General features: G+C 39.2%; 1 long non-coding RNA gene across 1 annotated transcript; it reads left to right on the forward strand.

Moving 5' to 3' along the window:
* Nucleotides 1-584: 584 nt before the first annotated feature.
* On the forward strand, nt 585-2,792 carry LOC108493891. The gene is made up of 3 exons (XR_001873635.1): nt 585-678; nt 1,627-1,795; nt 2,516-2,792. It is a non-coding gene; the product is annotated as an uncharacterized LOC108493891 (long non-coding RNA).
* Nucleotides 2,793-26,074: the final 23,282 nt, after the last annotated feature.

Genomic DNA, 26,074 nt, shown 5'->3' on the forward strand with positions numbered 1-26,074 from the left:
CTTAACTGGCAGGCTCTGAGTTTTTCTTGTTCATACAGTTTCTCCTTCAACCCCTGTGTGATTTGCAAGCATTCCAAATGTCTCATTTTCATATTTCTTACTTCTAATATATCCATTTTATGATACATTTTATCTTAGTATAGAGAAATCTGTCAGGACATTGCCATGATCTCTGCCTCCACTTGTTCATTGATTTAATACAAACTTTTACTCTTCAGTTCTAATTGTTTGATTTTGTTGTCTTTGTCTTCCAGTGTGTCCCTGGCATCATCCACTTCTCTGTATAGGTTTTCTACTGACATCCTCAAACAGCTTACACTGGCCTGCAGTCACCTGAAGGCATCCTTCAAATCTTCACTTTCTTTCAGTAAATTCTGATTTCCAATATCTAGCTCTGCTACTGTTTCTCTGAGGTGCCATCTTTGCTTTTGCAAGTTTTAATTTCTGAAAGAAAATTTATTAACCAGAGAGGTTTTCCTGTTAAACAGACAAAGCACAGTCAAGGTGGCAGAACACTGCTGTGCTCTGAGATCTTCTAGCCTGCCCACTTGTGACATAGTGTGGATGTCACTATTCCATTGTCCCTAACTGCCTGCTCCTATTGGGCAGCCGTTGCTTGCAAGATATTGTGGGAAAAAAGTATCAGAAGATGTTATTAGGAAAATTAAGAGCTTTAGGGTAAAGTTACTTCATTAGAAATTAGTTGAGAGTTAAACAGTGCACAGAAATATATCAGTTTTGAAAACAGCTAAGTATTTAACAGAGTGGCGAAAGGCACCATGGTAGGAGTGGTGCTTTTTATATATTTACTGAATGAATGTTCAAAAAACTGTTATGAACAGTGAAGTGACCCTGTTTTTAGATGACGTAGCATTCTGCATGTTAGAGCAATTCCAGCTGAATTGTACATGAGATTCTTAGATAACAGTAACCATTTAGGAGACAAATGTGGAAATCATGGTGCATAGATCGATAAAACAGCAATCCCCATAACACTAGCAGCAGCAAGGAGAATTCATACTGGCTTAAAAAAAAATGTAGGGTGAAACTAGTGGGGTGTTCTTGCTGCAGAGCTCCTCTAGCCCTCTCTCCTTGGCTCTCCCACCCGTCTCCTGCTCCTATCCATGGCAATTCTCAGCCTTGGTTTTTCTCCACCCTGAACTTTGTATACAAAGGTTTGTATACCTTTAGTTGGCAGCATATTTTATCTATGCCTCTACTGTGGGTATTTTCAAGGTAAGGAGTAGCCTAGAATAGCTGTATACAGCACTGAGTGTCATTGCTATTCTCACACTAGTCCCATCCTCAAGTACTCCAGTACCAGGACAAGCAAAGTAGCCTGCGTAGGGCTGTCCACCCCATTCTCCAGTGGAGATCTGTGGCACCTTTAGAGCATCCATATGTTAGAATAACTAATGAGGTTTCCAAGCCCAGCTCATCAATCTTCAAAGTTTCTTCAGTGTGTCTGCCAGCAGTTCCTTTGCTTTGCTAACAAGTGTCCTTCCTGGGGCAGAGTCCACAGGTTTCATTATCTCGGCACACTTTCACACCAAATCCATAATGTGGTGTGTCATGGCTCTCCCAGAACTCAACTGTCCTGCTTCTGTTTGTCATGACTTGTAACAGGCTGAGCACATCCCTACAGCAAATGTCTCATTCTTCATTCTCAATGGCTGAAGTACACCAATGACACCTTTCCCACAGAAGGAAAAGCAGGCATTCATGAGATGGAGCTTGGACAACACAGGAAGATTTTATTCAGTTGCATACCTTTTTGTGAAGTGAGTTGATTTAGGTGAGCTGTATTAACTATTAATTTCCCCCTCTCTTTTCTTCTGCTAGTTGGCAGTGGGTCTCCCTGTTGTTTGAAATCAATTAACAGGTGTACAGCACTGCAGAACCAGCAGCTTTGCAAAGGATTTTCCCTGTCTATGCTGATTCTCCTTCACTACTGTTACGTAATCCTCTCCTTCTGGATGAGTTATTCTTCCATTTTATGCTGTTCTAGCATGAAATTACAAAGCCCCATACTGCAAATTAGATTTCAGTAGGGATATCAGGTGTATCAATAAAGGCAATTCCAAGTGGTCTCAAAAAATGCCCTCTTTAAATGTCTCTTGAATGGAAGCATCCACTAATGTTGTAGGGTAAACAAGGAGAAAAGGCAAGAAGAGCAAGAAAAATTGTGATATATTTGGCATTGTAAAGCTTGAACCTGTTGGCATCATTTTCAGTGTGCAAAGTCCTTACTGTTTTAATAAGACTGGGATATGCAGCAGCTCTGCATGTGCAACAACTGACTTGTAATGAAATATCTTTGAACCATGTCCCTTTAAAACACACTTCCCTAAGAAGCAGAAAGGGTGGGGGAAGATGGAAGGAGATTCAGAAATATGCCATGAACTTCTATAGAAGGGAAACCTTGTTAGGAGACATGAGGTTATGTCCCAACTTATTTTAATCCATATGGGGTTCATTCATCATAGCTAACCTTCAGTATAACACATTCCACCAGCTACAGGAAACCCAAGGAAGACTAAGGAGAGTGATAATCACTGAAAAACCCTGCTGATAACTCCTCACATGGCTTCAGGCTGCCTCTTGAAGACTCCATGTGGTTGTTTCAGAAGTGCAGCCTCCCTGCCTGTGTTGTATATTGATGCAGGAGAGCAAGACAAACTCCTGTAGACAATAGTAAGGGAATATTACAATTTGAGGAGGATAAAGTTCAGCCTTTGAAACTAAAAGAAGCTACTCCTTGGACCACCATGGTTTGTCATAAAACTGGAAAAGAAGCATCTACATTTAACATCATTTCATCTATTGATATTACTAGAAAATAAGTCCAAAATTGTAATTTGAAAGGACGTTGGAAAGCCAGAGAGTTACACCAGAGCCAAACTGGACCTGATGTATTTAAGGGAGTATTCAGGAGGTTTAGAGGTAGAGATAAATAAAAGGCAGCAAAGAAAAATGCCTTGTTGAATAACATGGAAATACTCTATAACAGCAGAAATCAGAAAGTTATCATCTATTTTAAACTCATTCATGATTGAACAAAATGACTGTGTCAAAAGGAAGTTGTCGAAGGAAGGAAATGAAGATTTGGCCCTAACTTAATTTCATGCTCCCCTTGCTTTGGACTGATAAGCACCAAATTAACTTTGAGCTAATCAAGAGGTTAGGAAACATTATAGAGATGGATGATTTCTGCTGATTACGGTAAAAAAATATATTTTGTCTTCACATTTAGACAATACAGCAGTGCATTTCTCATAAAATAATCAGTTTTAAAATATTTAAAACTTTTAATGCACAAAAGTAGAAAGCCTTAAGAAGCCTTTTCTTTCTCTTCTCTCTTCAGACCCCTATCTCCCCTGCCTACCCCCATCCTCAGCGCTTCACCACTTCCATTCACAGAGCAGCAGGAGGGAGAATCAAATAGTAAATCCTGTTGTTCTGCTTTTTCTTTTATTATATTCAATACTTGAGCCAAGAAATCAGGAAGAAGTTAAAAGCTTCTGTTTCAACTTCCCACTCTGTTCAAATTCTTGCTCTCATTTTGTTTGTCTGAAACTTTGCTCTCTTAGAAGCTTGCCAGTGTGTTTGAATGTGTGCGTGTGTACTTACAGACATATTTATGCCCTTGTTTTTTCAGTCAAGTGATATTACAAAATGTCTTTTCATTTCTAACAGGCTTCAGTCATCTCTATAATAAACATGTCCTTTAACAAAATTCTCAACCTTAATGCTTTTGAAATGTCTCTAATTTACTGACATTTTCTCTGAGCCCCTCATCAATTTAACTATTCAAATTGCTAACACTGTTAATAATTCCTCTGTGTCCAGCAGATCCACTGCAGACCTTGAAATCCCTCTGATGCCTCTGCAGACAAGAACACATCTGGTTGTGCATCCATACCATGCTGGATCAGAGTACTTATTAGCTTGGCAGTGGAGTCTCATCACTATGCAGTGTGATGATTAACAGCTTCATTTTCACCATTGCCATCCAGAAGGGCCTCTCATGGGGTCATTTCCTCCCCTCACTTCTATCTTACACTGTTGTAATTCCACTTATTTCAGCACTTGGAGAACAGCATGAGCACGAGGGTCTGTATTTCTAAGGGTTTGTGGGGAAGATCTTGAGAAACATTTGGAGCTGCATGCCTAATTGCCTTCCATGCCTTTGAAAAAGTCCAGATGTCTGTACTTTGGGAAAGATTTGAAGAGGAAGCAGATGCATGCTGACCTGTCTTCAGACAAGATCCCAAATTTTCATAATGGCCCAATATATGCTCTACTGGGACATTTGGACTGAAGATACTGAAATAAGCTACACATGACCCTGCTGCACACCAGCTGAACTTGTGCTCTTACCCTGTGCTATATAAAAAGCATTTGGAAATGGCTCATCTGTAGGAGGCAGTTCAGGCCTTGGAGTGTTTTGAATTCCACCTTTCTAGACAAAGCTCCCATGCAGAGGCAGCTTGTTAAGTGGCTCACCTCAAAATTTCCTGGGCAGAAATGCTTCTGTCAGTGGTGGTACATACCACTTCTAGTCATGTGTGACAGTTCCCTAAAAAAGACCCTCCTGCATGTACAAGCAGAATAAAGAGATGAACTGTTTCTGCTGACACTGCTGCAGTCAACAAAAATAACCAAACAAATTCAAACAGGAACTGGATGGTCTGCAGTAGAGAGCCAGGAGAGCAGTTGTAAACTAGCAGGCTTTACTAGGCTACAGGTAGACAACAGCCACAGCCTTTCCCTTGTCCACTAGGTGAGTCATCTGGTCATAGAAGGAGATCAGGTTGGTCAAGCAGCACTTGTCTTTCCTAAACCCGTGCTGTCTGGGCCTGATCCCCTGGTTGTCCTGTATGTGACATGTGATGGCACTCAAGGTGACCTGCTCCATGATCTTCCCTGGCACCAAGGTCAGGTTGACAGTCCTGTAGTTCACCATATCCTCATTCTGGCCTTTATTGTTGATGGGCATCACATTTGCTAACCACCAGTCAACTGGGTCGTCCCTGGTTAGGCAGGACTGCTGGTAAATGATTGAAAGTGGATTGGCAAGCACTTCTAACAGCTCCTACAGTACTATAGATTTCTGTGTCTAAGTGGTGTAACAGATCACTAACCATTTCCACTTGGATTGTAGGGTCTTCATTCAGTTCCCTGTCTTCCAGGTCAGGGGGCTAGATACACCAAGAACAACTGGTCTTACTATTAAAAACTGAGGAAGTATTTAAGCCTTTTCCTTATCCTTTGTCACTGTGTTTCTCCCTGCATCCAATAAAGGATGGAGATTCTTCTTAGCCTGTCTTTTGTTGTTAATGTATTTACAGAAACATTTTTATAATCTTTTACTGCAGTTGCCAGATTAAGTTCTAGTTGGGCTTTGGCCCTTCTATTTTTTTCCTTATATAGCCTCGTGATATCCTCATAGTCTTCCTGAGTTGCCTACCCCTTCTTAGAAAGGACATATGCTGTCTTTTTTTCTCTCCTGTGTTGCAGCCAAGGCTCTCTGTTCAGCCAGGCTGTTCTTCTTGACAGCCACCTCATCTTTCAGCACATGTGGACAGCCTGCTCCTTTGTCTTTAGAATTTTATTCTGGAAGAATGTCAGGTCTTCCTGACTCTGTTGGCCTTCAGCCTACCAAGGGACTCTTTCAAGCAGGTTTCAGCAGAGAGATACTCGGTTGGTCAAAGGTCTGGAGTATCTCTTATGAGGAAAGGCTGAGGGACTTGGACCTGTTCAGCTTCGAGAAGAGCAACCGAGAAGGGACCTCATCAATATATATAAGTATTTGGAGGGAGGGTGTCAAGAGGATGGAGCCAGGCTCTTCTTGGTGTTGCTAACCAATAGAACAAGAGGCAAAGGGCAGAAACTGATGCACAGGAAGTTCCACTTGAACGTGAGGAAGAACTTCTTTACTGTGTGAGTGACCAAGCACTGGAACAGGTTAGCCAGGGGGGTTATGGAGTTCCCTTCCCTGGGGATATTCAAGAACCATCTAACACAATCCTAGGCAATGTGCTATAGGATGACCCTACTTTGTCAGGGAGGTTGGACCACGTGACCTACTGGTCCCTTCCAGCCTGACCTATGCTGTGATTCTGTGAACCACTGACCTCATCGTTGTTCAGTTCCACCTGCAGAGCCTCATACCTATTATGCCAGGGCACCTGAGAATGTGGGGTAGTCACAGAGGAGTCCCAACTGCTGCACTGGGAAGGAACTTGCCACTACTACCCCCTATCCTTTAAGTCCTACCACGTGAATATACAGGGAGCATGTATTTCTTCCTATCAAGATCAAAAAGGCGGGGAATGGAAGGATCTGTCAAAGAAGGTTTAGCCTCCAGTGGGTAAACCACTCCACAATAGGGGCAAAGCAGCTTACTTCTCTAAGAAACAAGGAGAACATTGTGTGGTGATTCAGAAATCAGGCCATGATGCATAAATGCATTTAGGTGATTGAGTTGAGTGGGTTGCCCAAATGCCTTTGTGGATCTTAGCATGTATATGTACATAAAAGTTATTAGGAAAGGCTGAAGGAAGGGCAATTTTTAGTCTTATGAAGAGAAGGCAGAGAGGAGATCTTATGGCTATCTGCAACAACTTAATGGGAAAATGTGAAGAAGAAATGCCACCCATTCTCAAAGTTATTCCCATTCTCAGGGGACAACCATCCTGTCATGGAGTAGTAAAAGGAGATGAGGGCATTAGGTTACTGATTCCCAGCCACTTGAGGTATCTCTGAAAGACTGGACCTTTGTCTTCCTTTTTCTGACAGCTATTCCTTGCAGATTCAGGGAAAGTACTCATTAATCTTCCTCCATTTGATTTCTGTATTTCTGAAGAATTTTAAATAGACAAATGGGGCCAGTTCACTTTCCTTAGCAGGGTATTTTCTCAATTGCTTTTTACCTTTGAGACCTTGTGCACTCAAGCTATTTGCAATGTCTGCTTTAGAGTACATTCAGCTCAACTTATTCGGCATTTGAGGCTTCACAGCTCCTTGCTCATATCCTGCTCATATCCTGCTCATATCCACAAACCCAGACCTTAAAACATAGTCCTCCATATTATGACTGCAAGCAGGAATTACCTGTGACTTTTTAATTCTGTTTCTGGTCTATCTGTGGACTTAGTTTCTTGTTCTCGTTCTCTTAATAACCCTTAAAATATCCTTGTTTTTTCTGCCGGTAAAAAAGTACTGATAAGAATGACTTTAAAAAGTGGACTCTGCCTTGACATTAACAATTAAAAGGGTCCTTGTCATGATCAGGCATCCTGAGCTATAAACATGCTGCTACCTGCACATGACAGAAAAATAACTAACAAATACAGTATAAGATTCTGTAGAATCTCTCTCCCTTAGAGATCACTTTGATGGTGTGAAACATTCTTGTGTAATTTTCTATGGAAAGGGAAAGAGAGCATCAGTTCCGTTGCGTATGACAGAAAGGACAATGGGGACTTGCAGTTTAACAAGCCCAGTCTACACGAGAAATTGAAGTAATTCTAAATTAACATAACTAATTAGCAGCCTTAGATAACATAATTGCTATGCAGAACTTTCCAGTTTTAGTTAGCATTCTGTATTAACTACTATGTAATTATTAAGGCACCATACTCAGCACCAGCAACTTAATTACGATTAGTATTGCTCCAGTCTCAAGCTTGAATGCGGATGATTAATAAAACACAATTATTTACATTGTAATTGTGGCATTTTAATTAAACTGAAAATGCACTTGGTTTTCTTTTTGTCAGAGTGTTAATTTTTTAAATTAGGGTCAAATCTTTTTGTCAAGCTTTTTTTAATCCCTAATTGCAAGTTAGATAGACTGATCTCTTTTCATCTTAAGAAAAAATTGTGACTGTTTGTGCCAAATTAGTTGGGGTAGCAAAACAGTCTTGTTGCCCTGGGGTTATGTAATCCCCGTGCTAATAAACAATACCTTGATATGTGTTTCCCATGATCTTAAGTAACTTCAGTGTATATAAATCCTACTTAATTTTCTTTTAGAATTAGTCTTCACAAGGGTCAATTTGTTATTACTTATATTATGGCAATACTTTGAAGGTCCTGTTGAGACCAAAGAATTGACAGACCAAGACCAAGGGTGAAAGGGGAAGTGTTGGCTTACAAAAGCAAAATGATCTGCTCATTGTTACTTAATATGTTACTGTCGGAGCCAGGAATAGAGTCAAAGCTTCCTAGCTCTTATTTCTGTGGTCTGATGCTAGATCACATTGCTTCTCGTGTTTGAAAGTTTAGAAATGTCAAATGTGTGGTGAGGCAGAGGCTTAGTCCCTATTTTCACAACAGGTCTCCTGTTAGTAATAATTAAAGATTTTTTTAAATGCATTTTTGTAACTCCTTTGATTTCGGAGGATTTTTTTCTGATTTACACTAGCATAAGATGGATGAGGCCTGGGATTAATAGCTTTCTTTGGAATGTCTAAACACAGTAAGGTTTGCTTATATAGAGGAAGAGTGATTTCCCTGCCATTACCTGGAGAAATTTACTATGTATTTGCAGCAAGTTCTGCCCCAGTTTTTGCCCACTGAGAGACTCTCGGTGATTGCCATTAGAAACTTTATAGGTAAGATTCAGTTTCTTTTTATATAGCCAGGATTTAACTTAACTCAAAATGTCAATGTGTTTGCCTTGGGGGAGAATAGGAAGGAGAATTACCCAGTCTATTTCAGAGATTAGTCTTACTTGTGCTTGCTTTATTGCTGTATCTTCCAAGTTATAGGACTGGAAGCCCAGAGGTGAAATGGCTGAACATTGGATCAAGAGCCAGGTTTTTGGGAGCAGAGTGAGAGAGGATTTGTCAGGCAAACTGACTGAAAGCCATGATAGACAGAAAATGAAGACTGGAAAAGACCCAGAGGGGAAAAAATATCTATCTGTTTGGAAAAGAAACAGGTTATGGAAAGGAGGATGCTTTGAGCTGAGCTGCTTAAAACAGAAGCAAGGAATTAGCAGACTTTGGAAGCTGAAGACCATGTAGGAAGCAAACCTGGAAGCTGGGAAAGGGAAGAGAAGAAAATGTTATAATTGCAGTGCCACTCAAATGTGATCTAATCTCTGGCCTGGGCAAATCCAAGACCTATGTGTCTGCTCAGCCCAGCACAACAGTGAAATGACTGACTGCCAAGAAAGGGGAAACCAATTGTCTCTTTATATAGTGCAGATATCTCTGGAGCTGTACATTAAACACTTGATGAAACTTTAACAGGTGAAGACACTTTCAGTCTATAAGGAAGAAAAGTCTATGTCCACTATGCAGATTTATAAATATGTCCAAAATTTCTAGTTTTTAGAGAGGCCTATTAAAAAGGCCTCCCCAAAATATTTTTCCCATATGGGATGGGAATAGGTCACTAAGGCAAAAAAATAGAAAAACCACACAAAAACTGATGCAAAAGCAAATCAACAGGTAAAACAAAGAAGCCTTTTGTGAGAAAACTCATGCAAGACTTCTCATCCACTTCAAATTTCCCTTTTACATTGGAAAATCCTTATTTTTAAAGATGTAATTAGCAATAATTGTAGGGTTGTGTGCTCTTCTCTTTTGATTCTTCTGCTGCTGTATCTTCTGTGAATCTGCTATGTTCTTATATATGCAAAAGAAGACACAAAGCCCCCTACTCCAGGGATCACTTGTCTATTGTTTTTGTTGCAGATCTCTTAATCTCTGGAGATTATTTTTCAGTTACTTAAGAAAATCTGGCTGAATTTCAAGACATTATAATAATGAACCAGGTGAGGACAGATGATTTCTAGGCATTAAGAGAGGTACTTTCATTTTATCCTGAAGCAGACACATAAAGTTAGGGATGGCAGCTTAATTCCTGAAGCCACTGGAGGCTTTGGGAATTTTCACCAATTTAGTGAGAAGATAACAGAGTTGATTTACTCCAGCTAAAGAGTGAGCTACATTCTTGAGTGCTGTACAGTCATCACTGAAGTGGCCTATATGATGGCCTCATTAGCCTGGAATGATCTCAGCTGAGTTCTACTGCTTAGATAAAACAGAAGGATTCTAAAGCTTTTCTCAGTCAGATTTATTATCAACATTCTCATCTGTATCTGGTGAGAAGAGTGTGACTTTGTCTTCCAGAGGTAATCCCTGCCAGAGTAATCCCTACTTCTAACACTTCAAGATTACTTAGCTGCATTACACTTTATCTTAACGCCCCTGGGAAACTCAAACTGAGGAACAATTCCATGACCAATTTTCAAAGCAGCATCATGACAAAATTATTATTACACCAATATTTCTGGGTCTGTAGCAGCTGGTACTAGGTTTCTAAATGGAGTTTAAAATACTAGAGTCAACCTGTAAATCCCTAAATTTATTGGATACAGTTACCAGAGGGACTGCCTCTTGATTCCTTTGCAACTGTCCTGGCTGAGATTTCTAGGGGCACTTCAGTGGGAATTCTCTGACTATAAATCAAAGAGGTCACAGTCAGACTGCTTTTCACAGGGATGGGGTAAGGGATGGAGATACTTGGGATGAAATTTGTATTTTATAAAAGTGAAAGGAATTGGTTAGTGCGATTTTACTACAAATTTCATATATCTGCATTTCATAGGGTAGGAATGAAGAGCAGAGCATGAGTCTCCTCTGCACAGGGGCTTTTATGAACTTACATCCATTTAATTACTGCTCTGTACTTAGTGCTTTTGGGGCAAGAGGCAGAGTAATGATCTGCTGGTGCAAAGCACTGTCCCCTGAAAAATTCCTATTTAGTTTCAGTGGCTCTAGATCAGACCTATTAAAGGAATAGCCATAGCAAAAGCCCTTACAAGAAAATCAAGCTAGTTAAATATTGACAACTTCTGTTTATAATAATAATACTTTTATAAAGCAGAGTTACAAAGGTATGATCTCTATACAATGAATTAGATAAATCTTGAATGCTTTGCATGATTTTTTTTATATTTTTCTATTACTTTCATTTAAGGAGCTTTTTGTTATGACTACTTGCACCTCCAAATGTAATGTCTTCCATGTAATGTTTGGGATGTAATATACTTCTGATTTTTAAAAACTAAAAAAATTAATTAAAACAAAAAATAAATTGTCCCATTACATGGTTAAGCATATTCACCTTTCACTTCCAAGACTTTAATCAGAAGATGGAGCACTGCAAAAATCTCAAGATCTATATTTCATTAAACAAGTAAATACAAAGGCAGTCATACTAAAATTGTGTGAAATAGAAAGACACATCTTGCTTAAGTACAAACAATATTAGATTTTGATGTAAACCATGATCATTCAGAAAAGTATAGAGAGTCACATGGGTTTTATGCCCAATTTTTTTGCCATAGTTCCTTTCTTCTTCAATTTTTTTTTTGATAATTCACAGGAAAATAGAAAACAAGCAGTGCCCACCCCTCCACCATTACAGTGGTTTGCTTGTGTTTTTTAAATCATGTTAAATTTATGTTTATTTTAGTTAGATCTTTCCTAGGTATGTCTAGATAGATTTTATTTTGGATAGTATATGAGGTAATTGGGGAGTTATGGAGTCTGTCTGTTTTTAGAACTTAAATAAGTAATCCCTCTGGGCCCTTTACAGCTAAATACTAATTTTCCATTCTCTTTATATATGCCAGTTTGAATTTCATGTCTGCTTCTTGGTTCCATGTGATATTCCCCCATTCTTTGCCAACACTAATAGGTAAGTAGCAAATGGAGCTGGGGATGTTTAGAGAAGGACAGAATGAGCTCGTGCTAAAGGTAATCACGGGTACCCTGGGAAACTGTATTCTTTCCTTGCCACTGTGCTAATCTTCAGATAATATGCTGCAAGATAAGAAGTCACATATTTTATGTACATTCATTAATTTCTTCCTACCCGTTAAGTATCTGATCAGATGAGCTAAGAATTTGCAGCTAAAATTATTGTCAGTGAGAACTATTTAATTCATAATGCCCAACACAAAGTGAAGAAACAATTTGCACTCAATCACTCTGTCTCAATTTCCATCTGGAAAATGTGAACAAAAATAATTAAATTAACAAGAATGTTGTGGGGAAAAAAGTGTGAAGTATTGGCATATTACAGTGATGACTGCCATGGGAAAACCCATAGGGAAATTAACAATCGTCTCTTTATAAGGATTTGATCCACGTTCAGTAAATAAGTAAGATCTGCTGACTAAACATTTAGCAATGATAAAGAAATTAATTTTTTTGTTAGCTAAAATTAAAACCTCTTTCCCTGGAAGAGGTATGGTCACTTAAAAAAAAAATCCTGACATGGGATTGTATTGCACTTCCATCAGCTTAAACTCAGGAGCTTCCCAACTTTAAAGCTGTCTGGCTAGTGTTATTCATACGAAAAATGGCAAACCCATAGCTGAATACAATTAAAATTTTTTTTTTAAATAAGGACACAGCCTCTATGCAGTATGTAAAGGCTCCATGGATCACCCCTAAACTTACAGCATTTAAGCTGTGAGTGAATTTTCTGATAACTTACAACTAAATCCATTAAGTAGATTAAGTTAAATTAATTAAAAACAGTGTCCTACCGGAGATCTGTCATCTGTAGCACATTTGATTTGGACATCAATGACCTTCCTGACAAATAACACACATATATCCAACTTTTCAGATAGCAAAAAAACTACAAAATCCCCTCTTTGAAGACATTAAATGGAGGTTAGCAACTGTTATGATTATTTAGGTTAGCGACAAGCTTGAGTCAAGTTAGCATGTGTCAGCATTTGTGGAGATCAAGCACAGAATAATGAAATAGGGGTCTTAGTCTGATCAGGGAAAAGCAACTCTAAAACTGTTAGCTGGCATGAAGACTCATGAGAGTAATGAACTGGCAGTTTAAATGATGATTAAGCTGAATAGTGTGCGCCAGGAGGACACAAACAGCTCTGTCACCAGGGAAGAAAACCAAAACCACAGCCTAGGAGACTGACAGCTCCTCATATCAATATCCTCATATTCTCTTTTCTATATTGCCAGAAGACGTGGGGGCAATGCAGGCTTCCTTAGGGCACGGCGAAGCAGGAATAACCTAAGTTGAACACTATGCCTGAATTGAATGTCCCAAGAGTGATGTCTAAATAGTGTCCATGTCTGAAAATTGCTCTCAGTAAGTGCTCCAACCTCTTAATTCTAAGCTTGCATTTACATGTGTGACTGAATTGTGCATGTGACTCCCTGGATCCTGAGCACTTTCTCATCCTGAAAAATATTTTCCAACTTTGCCCTTCTCAGGTGGTTGCTCCTTAAGGTGCCTTTAGGCAAAAATACAGTGAACATGACATTCTTTCTGGAAAGACCAAGGAGCTCTAGTTTACTTTACCAAGGAGCTCTTTACTTACTGCTTTCTCTTCACTCTTTCCAGAGTGCATCTTCCAGCTGTAAATCTATGTAAAGACTCCACTTACTCCGTCTCATGCCCTTGTGGTGAAGTTGGTGTCTTGAGCAGAGAGATGGACAAGGCCTCAGTGTCCGCTGCAGGGAGACACTAGCACATTGCCAAATATCAGATGCTGTGGTAAAAGTAGTTTGTTCACAAGCTGGGGGTCCCAAATATTTATTGTTTACAGAGGGTTTTTTGCATAACGTGAACTCACGTATGGTTTCTTTTTGACATCTTGCCATGATTTAACCCCAGCCAGCAACAAAGCCCCATGCAGCCACTCGCTCACTCCCTCACCAGCAGGATTGGGCAGAAAATTGAGAGGGTAAAAGCCAGAAAACTCGTGGGTTGAGATAATGACAGTTTAATAGTTATAGCAAAAGCAGTGCACACAAGCAAAGCAAAACAAGGAATTCTTGGGGGCAGGTAGGTGCTCAGCCATCGCCAGGAGAGCAGAACCCCATCACGTGTAACTGTTACTTGGGAAAACAAACACCTTAACTTCCAAGTGTCCTCCCTCTTCTTCCTTCTTGCCCCCACTTTATATGCCGAGCATGCTGTCATGTGGTATGGAAAACCCCTTTGGTCAGTTGGGGTCAGTTGTCCTGGCTGTACCTCCTCCCAAACTTCCCATGCACTCCCAGCCCCCTTGCCAATGTGCCAGTATGAGAAGCAGAAAAGGCCTTGGCTCTGTGTGAGCCCAGCTCAGCAGTTACAAAACCAGCTCTTTATTACCCACACTGTTTTCAGCCCCATACTGGCCACGGTGAAGGAAAAATCAGCCCAAACCAGTACACAGCTGCAGGGAAGAAGGGCTTTCTTCCAGTTCATTGCTGACTTGTTCATCACAGGTCTGTCCACAAGGGATGGTGGAGTATGAGAGCTTTACTGACAGGCACCTGGCACCAGCTACATTGCTGACTGACATTATTCCTGTGTGTCTTGAGTTTGAACTCTCCATTGGTTCATAGAGATGTAAAGTTTAATTCCTCAATTTGTATACAAACACTAAATCAATGGGATTCCTGTGTATGCAAAACTCCCTCAAGTCGATTATCTCTACCGGGTGTTAGATTAGACTCTGTCTGCAAGACAAATTGCACATATGTTGACTAAAACCAAAACCAAGGCTACTGTGAAATGTACTTTGAAATCTAATGCACCACATAATCAAAGAATGAGTTTACATCAAAAAGGCAAAATGACAAAAAAAATTGTCAGTAAGCACTATATTGATAAAGATACCTCTCCCATTTGTCTGGCACCTGTCCACTTATGCTTGCATTGCTGTTCTACCTATGTTCCTAAATCGTGGTGAAATGTAAGATTTCCATGTTTATTCATATTTCTAAAATATGTTGTTTGAGCAACTGAGGATGAAAGAAAGATGACTACTGTCAGGCAGCTGAAGGCAACTGATTTATTAGCTACCCCAATTTGCCTCTACTTATGTCATTTTAAGTAGTCCATCCTCACTGAACTTAAACTCCCATAAGGCAACACCACCACCTACAGCTCAAACATCAGACTCTTCACCACATCCCAATTGCACCTCTCTGTCCTGAACTAAAGCTTTACCAGATCCAATAGTAACAGATTACTTCTTTTGAAAATATGCAGTATCACTTTAATTCTTGTTATCCAAAATTAGAGGTTGGTTTGGAAATAAAAAAAAGGAAACAAAAGCAATGAAACACCTCAATGAAACTTGTTTAAACAAAAGATTCTTCCCTATGTCTTCATCCAGCAATTTGACTTCTGCAGTACAGGAATCACCATGAAATGCCTTTATGCTTTGTAAGCAGAACATTTTAGTTCCAGAGCAATGCAAGCTCCTCAGAAATTTGTGCTTCTGTATTTCTATGGAAAAATACCTTCGTCAACAATGGTAACTCATGAGATGTATGTTACAGAGAGAGACTCCTTTTTCTACTACTACAAATGGATACCACAGGATAAAAATCGTTTTACTCCAATCATATTTCAGTAATTATTTCTTACTTTGGTTCTTTGTCCCATGCTGCTAAACATGGCTTTGGCGGGCTGAAAGGGATACTTCACCCTTGGTTTCGCAAAGGTGGGTGCAAGGTTGCCTTGCACAGTTGAGAGAACCGTGGTCTCAATGGTGACACTGATAGAGAAAGCTAAAATCTTTTTACTTGCAGATAATAAGAGTTGAAGGGAAGTGAGAGTGCCTACAGATGATATTCTGTCCTGTGGCCTTTACCTGCTCCTCCTTAAAGAAGTAAAGCCAATTTGTGAGCAGCTTTTGACTCCTTGTTTGCCCTAGAAGGCTGTTTGGTGCTTTTTTGTACAAGCATAGTCTGGCTCTTAGAGGGAACCACAAAAGCTTCAACACAGAAAAGGCCACTGATTACCTGAATTTATTGTCTGTAACCCTGGCTGTGCCTGTTTATGCACCATGTTTTCTATTGTCACCAGATGTACAGTTATGCAGAATAATGCATACAAATTGTTCTTAAGATGCAATCCTAAGCCACTCACGTAGCTGTTTATAGCTTTCAGCACCAAGATATTGGTTTATAGCTTTGGCATTACTCCAGTCAAAAAAGCTCTGTTCAAGTCTTTTGTAGTGTGTTTTCACATGATTAACCAATTGATGTTCAAAGTAGGCTTAAATGTGCTGTTTGAGTATTTCAGGGAACTGGAGGTAACAATCATGAAAATTTAAAAAAATGAAGAAACAAGTGTGTGTCGATTTACTGGCAGCTTTGCTCAAATAGAAAGCTAAAAGTTCATTGGACAGGGGAGTTTCTTTTAGGGAAAAGGCACAGGAAACTTAATAAAATTTTATTTCAATGATCCATGAGGTCAGTGGTACTGATACCAATTTACATTAGCTGAAGATCTGAGCTTGTCTGTTTCTGCTTCCAGACCCCTACAGTATTCATGACATGCTATATATTACATTAATACTTACAGGAGTTAGAACAGATAATAGGAAAGGACTACTGGCAGTGCTGAAAAGTGATTGACAGTGATTTATGATTAGATGCAGCCATGGAGATCTGTTGTGCAAACACCTAAGAGTCAACAGAAAAGACCCAGAAGAATTTTGAAGATGTCATTCACAGGTGCTCCATTCTCTGAGGAGCCACAGATGTAAACAAAGAGAACTCTGGAGCCTGTTTTAGCATTAGAGGTGTGACTACATTGCACCAAATTTACCCCCGCAGGTTAGGAGAACCCACGTGTGTGTAATGGATCTGTTCACACGCTTACAGGCTTCAATTCTGTCAGGAAAATGCATTTTTTGTCCTGGATCTCAATAGCATTAGCTGCAAAACCTGTCTGCAATCTGACATCAGGACCCCCAACCCGAGGGGGGTGGACTTTTAACTTTGCGCCGTTAACTTTACACCAGAGGGCAGTAGCGCACATTTGCACTGGGTGCCTTCGGGATGGGAGTATGGAATAGGTGTGCAACATAAAAGGGGATCCGGTGTACAGGAAGGAGGGGCCAGACCCCACCAACTGCAGAGTGTCGTGCCCTGCACACATCTGCGACCGTATAGAATATGTGAATCAGTGAGACTAAGAATTATTGGCCAGCTAGAACTATCTATGAAATTCCATGTTTGAAGTTAATCATGTTTGTGTTAGTCATGCATACTTGTTTTGCCTTAGACAATAGAGAGCACAAAAGTAACATGCTACATCATTTGCCACAGTTGTATGGGTTGCTGGGAATAGCTTAAATGCACTGTACTGTCACTAATGCCGGCAGAGCTACCAGCACGATTTCTGCATGAGAGGGCAAGAAGTTTTTGACTTGTAATTATCCAAATCTTTACAGGTGAGGTGGAAATTTTTTTAAGTGATCTTGGTACTCAGACATCTGACTTAGGTTCACACAGAGCTGACTTGCTGTCAAAAAGCTAGCCAGAAATCTGCCATTTATAAACAAGTACATTTTACAGAAGGACCTCTCAAACAATTTGTAAATTCAGTACAGTTTGTCCACAGACCTAAATCTTATCCTGTCTTTACATATCTTATTTTCATCTGTCTTACTCTGTGTATGCCTGTTCCTGTTATGCCACTTAGAGCTCTATCCAGATCACCCAGGAGTAATCAACTGTTGTTACTGATAGAACAATTTTTGCTATAGGGAAGCATCTTGACCCTCTCGGTTTTCAACTCTTCATGATTCTATTTTAAAGCAAAACTGTTTCTACTTTCTACTACCTTTGAGATAGCTTCATTTCACATAATCGATAATCAGATGGTCCTTGTGACACATGCTAAGTAGCTAAGCTTTAGCAGAAAGCAATTTGGTTGTGTTTTTTTCTTCGCTTTTGAATGTCCAAAGATTTCATGGTTTTTGGAAAGAAAGAGAAAAAAAAAGCTGCATTGTAGCTGCTGAATTTGGGTTCCAAATTCTGTTTCTGTTAATTGATTTTAACCCTGTTGCAGTGTACACCTCTCAAATGATGCTGAAAAATGTATTTTATCTCTCTGAACCACATGTCTGTGAACAGAGGAGAGTCATCACTGAGAGAAGGATTGTCACATTCTTTTATTTGGCCAGTACTTCTTAAGGTATGGCTGTTACTCAGGTTTGGACCTCTACATCAAATTGTAAAATGAAAACTAATAATCTGTAAATGCTGATATGAACAACATATGTGCAGCATATTCCCCTTTTTTAAAAATGTGTTCTTTTTTGTAAAAATGTCTACCAGAATGTGTTAAAGCCAGGTCTTGATTTTACCACCACTGATGTTTGTTTACTTGGTACACTTTTTAAAAGTCTATTTGTACTTGCTCAGGACCTGGTCTTTGGACTTTTGAGAGACATATGACACTATTCCAATTTAAGTTCGTTGCAGGTATTTTGCCTACTTCTACAATTCTGGGTCAGGCCTGGTTCACAAGTATTTCTTCCCATGTAAGTTGTGTGTTCTTAATTTTAGGTATATTTTATTTTTCTTAATCACAAGTGGGATTAATGGAAAACCCAATGCAATACCACTTCTATGGCCTCTCTCATCCTGTACCTGTCAAGTTCTGGGACTGCCAACGTCAGTTTCTGTGATTTATCTGCCAGGGTGAAGTTGCTGTGACCTGCAATAACAAAGTACATCATTGTTGGCTTGCATGTTATAAAAATGATGCACAATACTCACATCTAAAAGTCAGAATAAACCTTTTACGCAGCTTTGTCAGTTCTACAAATGGTTGTAGTTAATCGATGCTATAAAACTTTCCTTCAGGCACTGGTATTCAGTGTTCACACTGGGAAACGCAGTTTGAGTCTGACATTTTAAATTCTGGTGGTATTATCTAATGAAATAACTCGAAGTTTGAAAATTCCCATCAGTAAAAAAGCACAAAACTACTGCTGAGTATTTAAAATCATCTTTTGGAGCATCGGGGGAAAAGATACATTGTACAGATGTTATCGTTTTGAAACTCTTCTCCTGCAGACACTTTTAACTTGACCAGAAGTTTACTGTCCCATCAGTGCAACCTTGTAATTTTCATTGACATTAATGGGATCTATGTGTATAAGCTGATAAGGGCATACATTGAATTCAAAATTCTTTTTTCCTTTATTAGCACATGTCATGTAAGTCCTGTCATGAAGAAGCCCTTGAGGCTTTTTTCTACCCTGTCATAACAAACACTGTAGATTTAGCAAGCAAGATTTCAGGATTTCTCCACTTCATAATTTTTCATTTTGTATTTTACTGATTTGCCATCAGTCAGGTGATGACTAACCGGAAATTCCATAGGCTTTTATCTGACATTTTAATAATGAATCAATGGATAGACATTTTCTTAAATTTAGGTGTAAAAAGAGTAAAGATGGCATTTGAAATTTTGCTCTTATGGAGCCTTCAAAGAGACAACATTATGTTTATCAAGGCCATTTTCTTAGCATTTCTTTCAATTTGGACACTCAAAAAAGGATGACATAGAGAAAAGATGTAAAAAGATTGTGGTGGAAAAGGCAGAGGAATAAGAAAGCCTTCTGGGACTCTCCTCCTATAGTACATGCTGTGCTGTATTTCAGGCAAGCTCGTGCCTAGAGGCCACAATCTATCCTTAAGTGTATGTGACCTACTAACCACAGTGGAAAAAAAAGAGCAGGTGATCTGATTTACTGCTTTTCTGAGGGAATAACTTCTGCCTTGGCAGAAGAAATTTGTAGAGGGCACTAATGTTACTCCCATGGGGTTCACAGACCATTCCTCAGAGTAGTGGTGTCCCAGCTTTTCAGCATAACTATTGAAAAGGCCAGTGCAAACCAACCACATTAAAAAAAGATGATCCTTCGGTCATTTCATTGGAGTGTTTGTTGTTCTCATTTCTAGGCAGGTGAAAAAGAACTAATAAGCAAAGAATACATTTCCAATGCAATTTTTCAAGAATCTCAGATATTTCAAGAATACTCAAGGATCACCAAGTATATCATAAAGAGCAGATGAGGTGAAAATGTTTTCTGAAAAGGACTGAAACAAAGAAAAGGAAGCTAAGGGCAATAATGGGATTTTAGACATCTCAATTTTGGGCTGCCTACTTTTAGCTAATTTTAATAGGAACTATGTTTAGGAAGGTGGGCATCTGCCCTTTCTGGTAACTGGGCCTCTCCTGGTGAAGTGGCAAATATCTGTGACACATAAACTCACTAGCTGGTTTGGCAGCTCTTGGTCAGAGTGACTTGCCCAAGTTCATGCAGTAAATCAAAAGCAAAACCCATACAGCAGGACAGCGTCCTATTTTCCAAAGTTTGTTTATTCTACAAGTTTATAACGCTTTCTTCCTGTTCAAGCTGAATCATTTAATCATTACAATGCTATAGTTTGTATAAAAAGTTTCAGCTTTTTATGTTGCCAGCAGCTGAGGATTTAAAAAGCACTTTGCTGTTCACCTTTTAGTCATCCTCATAACTTTCATCTGCATATTGTTTTATTTTGCTAGAGGCTTTCCTAATAGACTGTCATTTTCTCTGAAAAGCTGCATCACCTATGGAGCTGGGAACTGTAACCTTCTGGTGCTTGAATGGTTCTGTGGAAACTTCAGAACATCCTTTACTTTTCCTTTAAAAAGAAGAGCCACTAAAACATATGTTTTAGAGAGTCTGAAATCCCCTCCTACAAGTCTTTGCTCTTTGGGGAGGCAGGGAAAGTGCTTCAGCCTCCAGTATTCCGGACTGCCATCTTCAATACCTCATGGATTTTGGAACTGTTTTTTCATTGTTTGATGAATAGTAATTGCACTTTCATCTTAGCAGCATTAGCACAGCTCAGTTGTATGAATATTGTTTTAGTATCTAGTAACATGATTCTAATATCTAATAAATATTGCATATAGTATCCAGTGCTCCTACTCAATGTGTTTTGGCCTCTGCTACTGAGCAGAAAAACTCTGAAGAAAATCAGGAAGGTGTTACTACTTCAGTGTATGGCTTTTGCTAGTTTTGTTGGACTTTTTTTGAATGAACAAATGATTGGTGCAGTTAAGAAATACATTTTAAGGGAAATTATATTGGATTTCCTTTGTGATATAAAATCATTATTTTGCCCATTATAAGCAACCACTTTCACCAGTGCATAGATCTCAGTATGCAAATCTTCAAACAGCCTCTCCCTTCTTGCCTGTGCAACTGGTGGTAGGAAATCCTGTAACAGCTTTTCTTTAGATGAACAATATCGTGTTGATCCTTTAAATTGTTCTTCAGTTCTTCACTTTCTTTCATCAGATGAAACTCTTCCTATTGCTTCATCCTTGATTCTGCTCTCAGGAATGTTGGCTGTTGCTAACCTACACCTGCCTTGCAGCCTTCATTCCAACTCCTGTCCTATATCAGGAACTACCTCGTGATCTGTCTTCCTTAAAAGCTTATCTTTTGCACTTGCCACTGCTATATGTAGCAATTTGATGAATAGATACAGTTCTGTTCACTGGTGCATAGTGGCCTCAGGTTGTTGGCTCCTTTGTTTTATTTGCCTACTGCTTATCTTGGCACTCTTTTTGATTGTTTTCAAGTAATGCCTTTTGTTTTCTGTGAGACTGATGTGAATGCAAAGAACAAAGTCCTACTTTTTTCACCTCATAAATCTCTTTGCTCATCTTTTACCATTTACCTGAGATAGTGTATTTTTATGGAGCAGGGTATCCTTTATCATTTTGCCATTGCCATCATTGCTGGCCTGTCTTTAACTTTTCCTTCCAGCATTTTGTGAAAACCTAGGGTTGGATCTCCTCTTCTCAAATTCCCAGTGGTGCCAAATAACTATAAATCTGTGAATTTTGTTATTTCCCCCTATGTGTCAAATGCTAGATACACCTTATCTTCCAAGAAATATGGCACACCTCTAGATGACCATTCCTGTCTGAGGGTCATTTCTATCATTCTCCCTGTGGTAAGAATGGTGGGCTATTGTAACCAAGAAATCAAGTGCTTCTTGCAGTTAGGAGACAAATTATCTAACAGTATAATATATAAAATGTTGTGTCACAAAATCCTATGAAGGAGCTCAGGGAGACACTAACAGGAGTGAGCTGCCCACTCCCAGGCCCACCACAGGGGCCATCAGCACAAGCCTCGATGAGCACAGGGGCACAGGCGCTGGCAAGAACCCAAATCAAGAACTCTCCAGACAGCTTTTGGACTAAGGGGCTCAGAGCCTAGGAGTGGGACACATTATGGGATGTAAGGGAAAAGCAGTTGCAGATTGTACAGGTCTAATTATGGGATGTTTAGGGGAGGAACCCAAGGAGGAGAAAGGGAGTGGTTTTTGTGACTGGGGAGGGACGGGAGTGAGAAAATAGAGGGGAAAGCAAATAAAAAGGGTGAGTTATCATAACTGGCTAGACAGAATGCCTGTCTGGATATGCCCAGTCAGTGCAGTCTGACCTGTGTTTTTATTAAAATATTTTCTAATTCTTTCCTGGGTGAAGGGTGTCTATTCTGTGCATATATATGTATGAGGGTGCTCCCAGCACCTGTCTGTGGTGCAGTGACTGATGAAGTGTGGGTGTGTGAGTGGGTGTGATCACTAGCAAATATCAAGCCAAACCAGCTGGGGAGTAGGTGAAGTGATCTGGGAGCAAGTGGCTGAGGTGGTCTTGAAGGACCAGCTCCAGGTGTGAGAGCACAGACAAGATCATAGTGGAGGCAGCAGGGAGTGGGGGCGTTGGCCTCACTGGCTTGTATGAGCAGGTGCCAGCAACTGTGAGTTCTGTGATCTAGGTGCCAGCTACCAGGCAGACTCACCCTATGGTGTAGACAGTTAATATTTTTACTTGTTCATCTGGGTCAATACTTTTCAGCCTACTTGAAATCACTACAGAGAAATGCAGGAATATTCTAGGATGTTGATTGAATGTTCCACTGAACCATCTGTGATAAAATCTAGAAAATTTGCTTTATTCAGTGTGTTTGACGTCATACAACTTCACTGCATATTGTTAAACTGCCCATAAAACATCCATGGTAGCTGCTAATACATGCCTAGCAGACACTTCTTTAGGATGTCATCATTAAGATCATCAGCCAATGATCCGGGTGCATACGCATTTTGTGGCAGAAACTGAATGGATGGAATTGCTCTAAAATCAGAAAAGCATAGCCAGAAATTGTGTTTGTTTTCACATACCTGTTTTCTACATCTTAAACACCAAATGCTCTGAACTCTCAGCTCTACTGTTTCTAGGCTTCCTGAAAGTCTAGAAACTTTGCAGCTGGAACGGTTCCATTCAGCTGCAGGATTTCAAGAATGGTCCCTCATACATAATTTTCTTTCTTTACTTTTGGGGGTTCTTGAGCATTGATCAATGGATGTTACTTGTCTCAAGGATTCACTGTCTTCTGAGAAGTATGCACATAATCTGAAGAGATGTCTGACCATCTGTCATGGTGTCAAGTTTTTAAGGGAAGACAAAAACAAGCTCACAGAAAAAGAAATCTGTTGAAGACTACAGCATGCACAGAAACAACATCTGGCTCAGAAAGTCCCTGAACTGCAAACAATTGGATCCTGAGAGAGTACTGTAGGGAAGAATCACACACACTTGCATTGGACTTATTCTTCCTTAAGTTTGTATTTACAAACACTTGAACTGACAACTGAAAACAGACATTCTTTTTGTCTCTTGTACCTCAAAGACAGGTCAGTTACCACAGATCCATCCTCATCCTGAAAGTGTCTGATTGCTTCCAAGTTTGATTTCTGTCAGGACCCAGTCAAAAGCTTCACTCATTGAACATATGAATGTGCCTGCATATTACTATTTTTATGAAATACAAAGCTCAGCATATGAAAAAAGCTTCATACAGAGATTTTCACATGACTGTATTAAGCTGGAAAGTGTGTTTTGCTCCTTAATAGTTTAACAGTTCTGTGAAGCACAGGTAATGACAGCAGCAGGCTTGAGAAAATGACAGCAATATTTCCAAAGGAATAAAGAGAGACCGCAGTCCAGAGAAAATGATACTGTGAAAGCAGTTATCTATTTTGTTATTAAATATTTTACAAGCCTTTACCTTAATCCAGCTTTAAACAAAGACGATATGTAGATAACAAGCTAACAGTTCATTTTTCTAGGTGAACCTTAAAATTAGTTACTAGAATACGTAGAATACCAGGAATCCTAATAATAATAGCTAAATTATTATTAACAATAATAATAGCAACAACAACAGTAAAATCTCCAAAGCATCTGTCTAACTGCTACCACAGTATACCTCTGCTGAGCAATGTGGACCTGTTTAGGAGCTGCTGAAGTGGGAGTCTTTATGGAAGCACTGTCTTCCAGTAAGCAAGGTTAACTAGCAGAAGTTTCTCAACCCTTGCTATAGTAGAAAAAGTATCTGAACTCTGAGGGTGTTCTAAGAATTTGAAACACCACCCACTTACTAAAATCCAGTCCTTTCTTTTCTTATGGTCTACCTCAGCTTTTTATGAAAAAGGTAGCTATCTAATACAAAGGGGGAAAATTCTCAGTTTTAGACTGTTAGCATCTGTTTGGTGATATTGCAGATTGATACAATTATCCTCAATAAAAGTATTATCAGTTTGTCAACAGTATTGGTGACTAAATGTCTCTCAAATATCTGGCTCAGTTTATTATGGAGGTTAATTGCCAAAATGTCTTAATCCCAATACCACTTATCAAAGGGGTGTCATGTATCCATAGGTATGTGGATGGAACATGTAATTCAGGATGTGATAATGGATCCTGACATTGAAAATGCTGAATATTTTTCTCCTGTTTATCTTTAATATGTGCTTGTCATTGGCATTAGCTATCACGTTATTCTAATTGGAGACAAAGTCCTAGCTTATGTGAATTCTTCTTACCACAAAAAGTCAACTCATTTATTCTATGCTAATTATAAAAGCTTATCAGTACCTTTTCTTGGAAGCCTTATATTTCCTTTGTTAATTTTTCATTATTAATTCCACAGAGAATTCAACTGAACAAGTGAAAAATATTGAAAAAAACTTTCTCATGGATCTGTTTTTTTCCTCTAGCTTCTTGCACCATTTCATGATCCATCGTGACTCTTAATATTTTCATGGGAATAAGAGGAAAGGCAATGGCAAGCATCTAAGAAAACAAATGAACATGAGGACTTCCATTAGATACAAGGTAGTGAAAATGGGAATAGGTGAAAAATGCAAATAATTTGCTCTGCTTTTTTCCAGAAGTATGATAAAACTAAGCAAAATTCTAGATCATTACTTTTTTATTCACTCCACACTCAAGCAAAATTTTTGCTGGGGTCTGTGTTGAGTCCTTCCTGAGTGAAATTTAGTTCTTAAATGAGAATAATGAAAGAAAAATAATTAATGGATAAACAAGTAAAAGTACTGAAGATTATGTCAATATGCTAACTATACACTTAAGTTCACACTGCTTGTTCATTTAAACACAAGATAATACAGAATAAGGTCAGGGGAAACCATCCTGTATGCATCCCCAAAGATATCTGATACATCCAATGACAGCAGAGTCCTGTTTATTCAAAATACTCTTGGAACATCAAAACATTTGGATAAACAGGGCTTCAAATAATTGAGGGAGTTATTGTATAAGTAATTCACACCAGGGGGACATAACCTAGATTCAAAGGACTGAGTTTCAGATCAAAGGGGTACAGATAAATGGGATTTGGCTCTATATGAACAAATAAAATAAACAACATTTGATTATTCAGGAATCAAGAAGTGTCCAAACACTTTCTCAAAAACAGTTTAGGACAAAAGGTCAAAATTGTTGCAATAGGCCATACAGAAGAATATTCCTATGGAATCAAAATAACATAACTAAATGAGACCAAAAAGATATGGGAGTTTGGGGGGGTGGGGGAGGGGAAGAGGAGAGAGGTAGTGTTTCTGTGCATGCATGTGTGTGTTTCTTTGTTTTGTTTTGTTTTCTAATCTCACTGATCTTCTAGTCAGGATCATATGAACTTCACCAAGTTTTCTAACCTTATTCCAGCCGTGACATTCACATATATTTTGTGACGCAAGATGGGGATTTGTAACATCTCTGTCTCTGTTACTCATTTTCCCAAATGCCCAACAGAAACAAACTTCACAGTTTGTACACAAGTTTGGTCTTGGATGGACAATATTGTCTGATTGTTCATTTTTCTATTAATATCATG

This window comes from Lepidothrix coronata, unplaced genomic scaffold (assembly GCF_001604755.1).
Source record: "Lepidothrix coronata isolate B3197 unplaced genomic scaffold, Lepidothrix_coronata-1.0 Scaffold1, whole genome shotgun sequence".
Taxonomy (NCBI): Eukaryota; Metazoa; Chordata; class Aves; order Passeriformes; family Pipridae; genus Lepidothrix; species Lepidothrix coronata.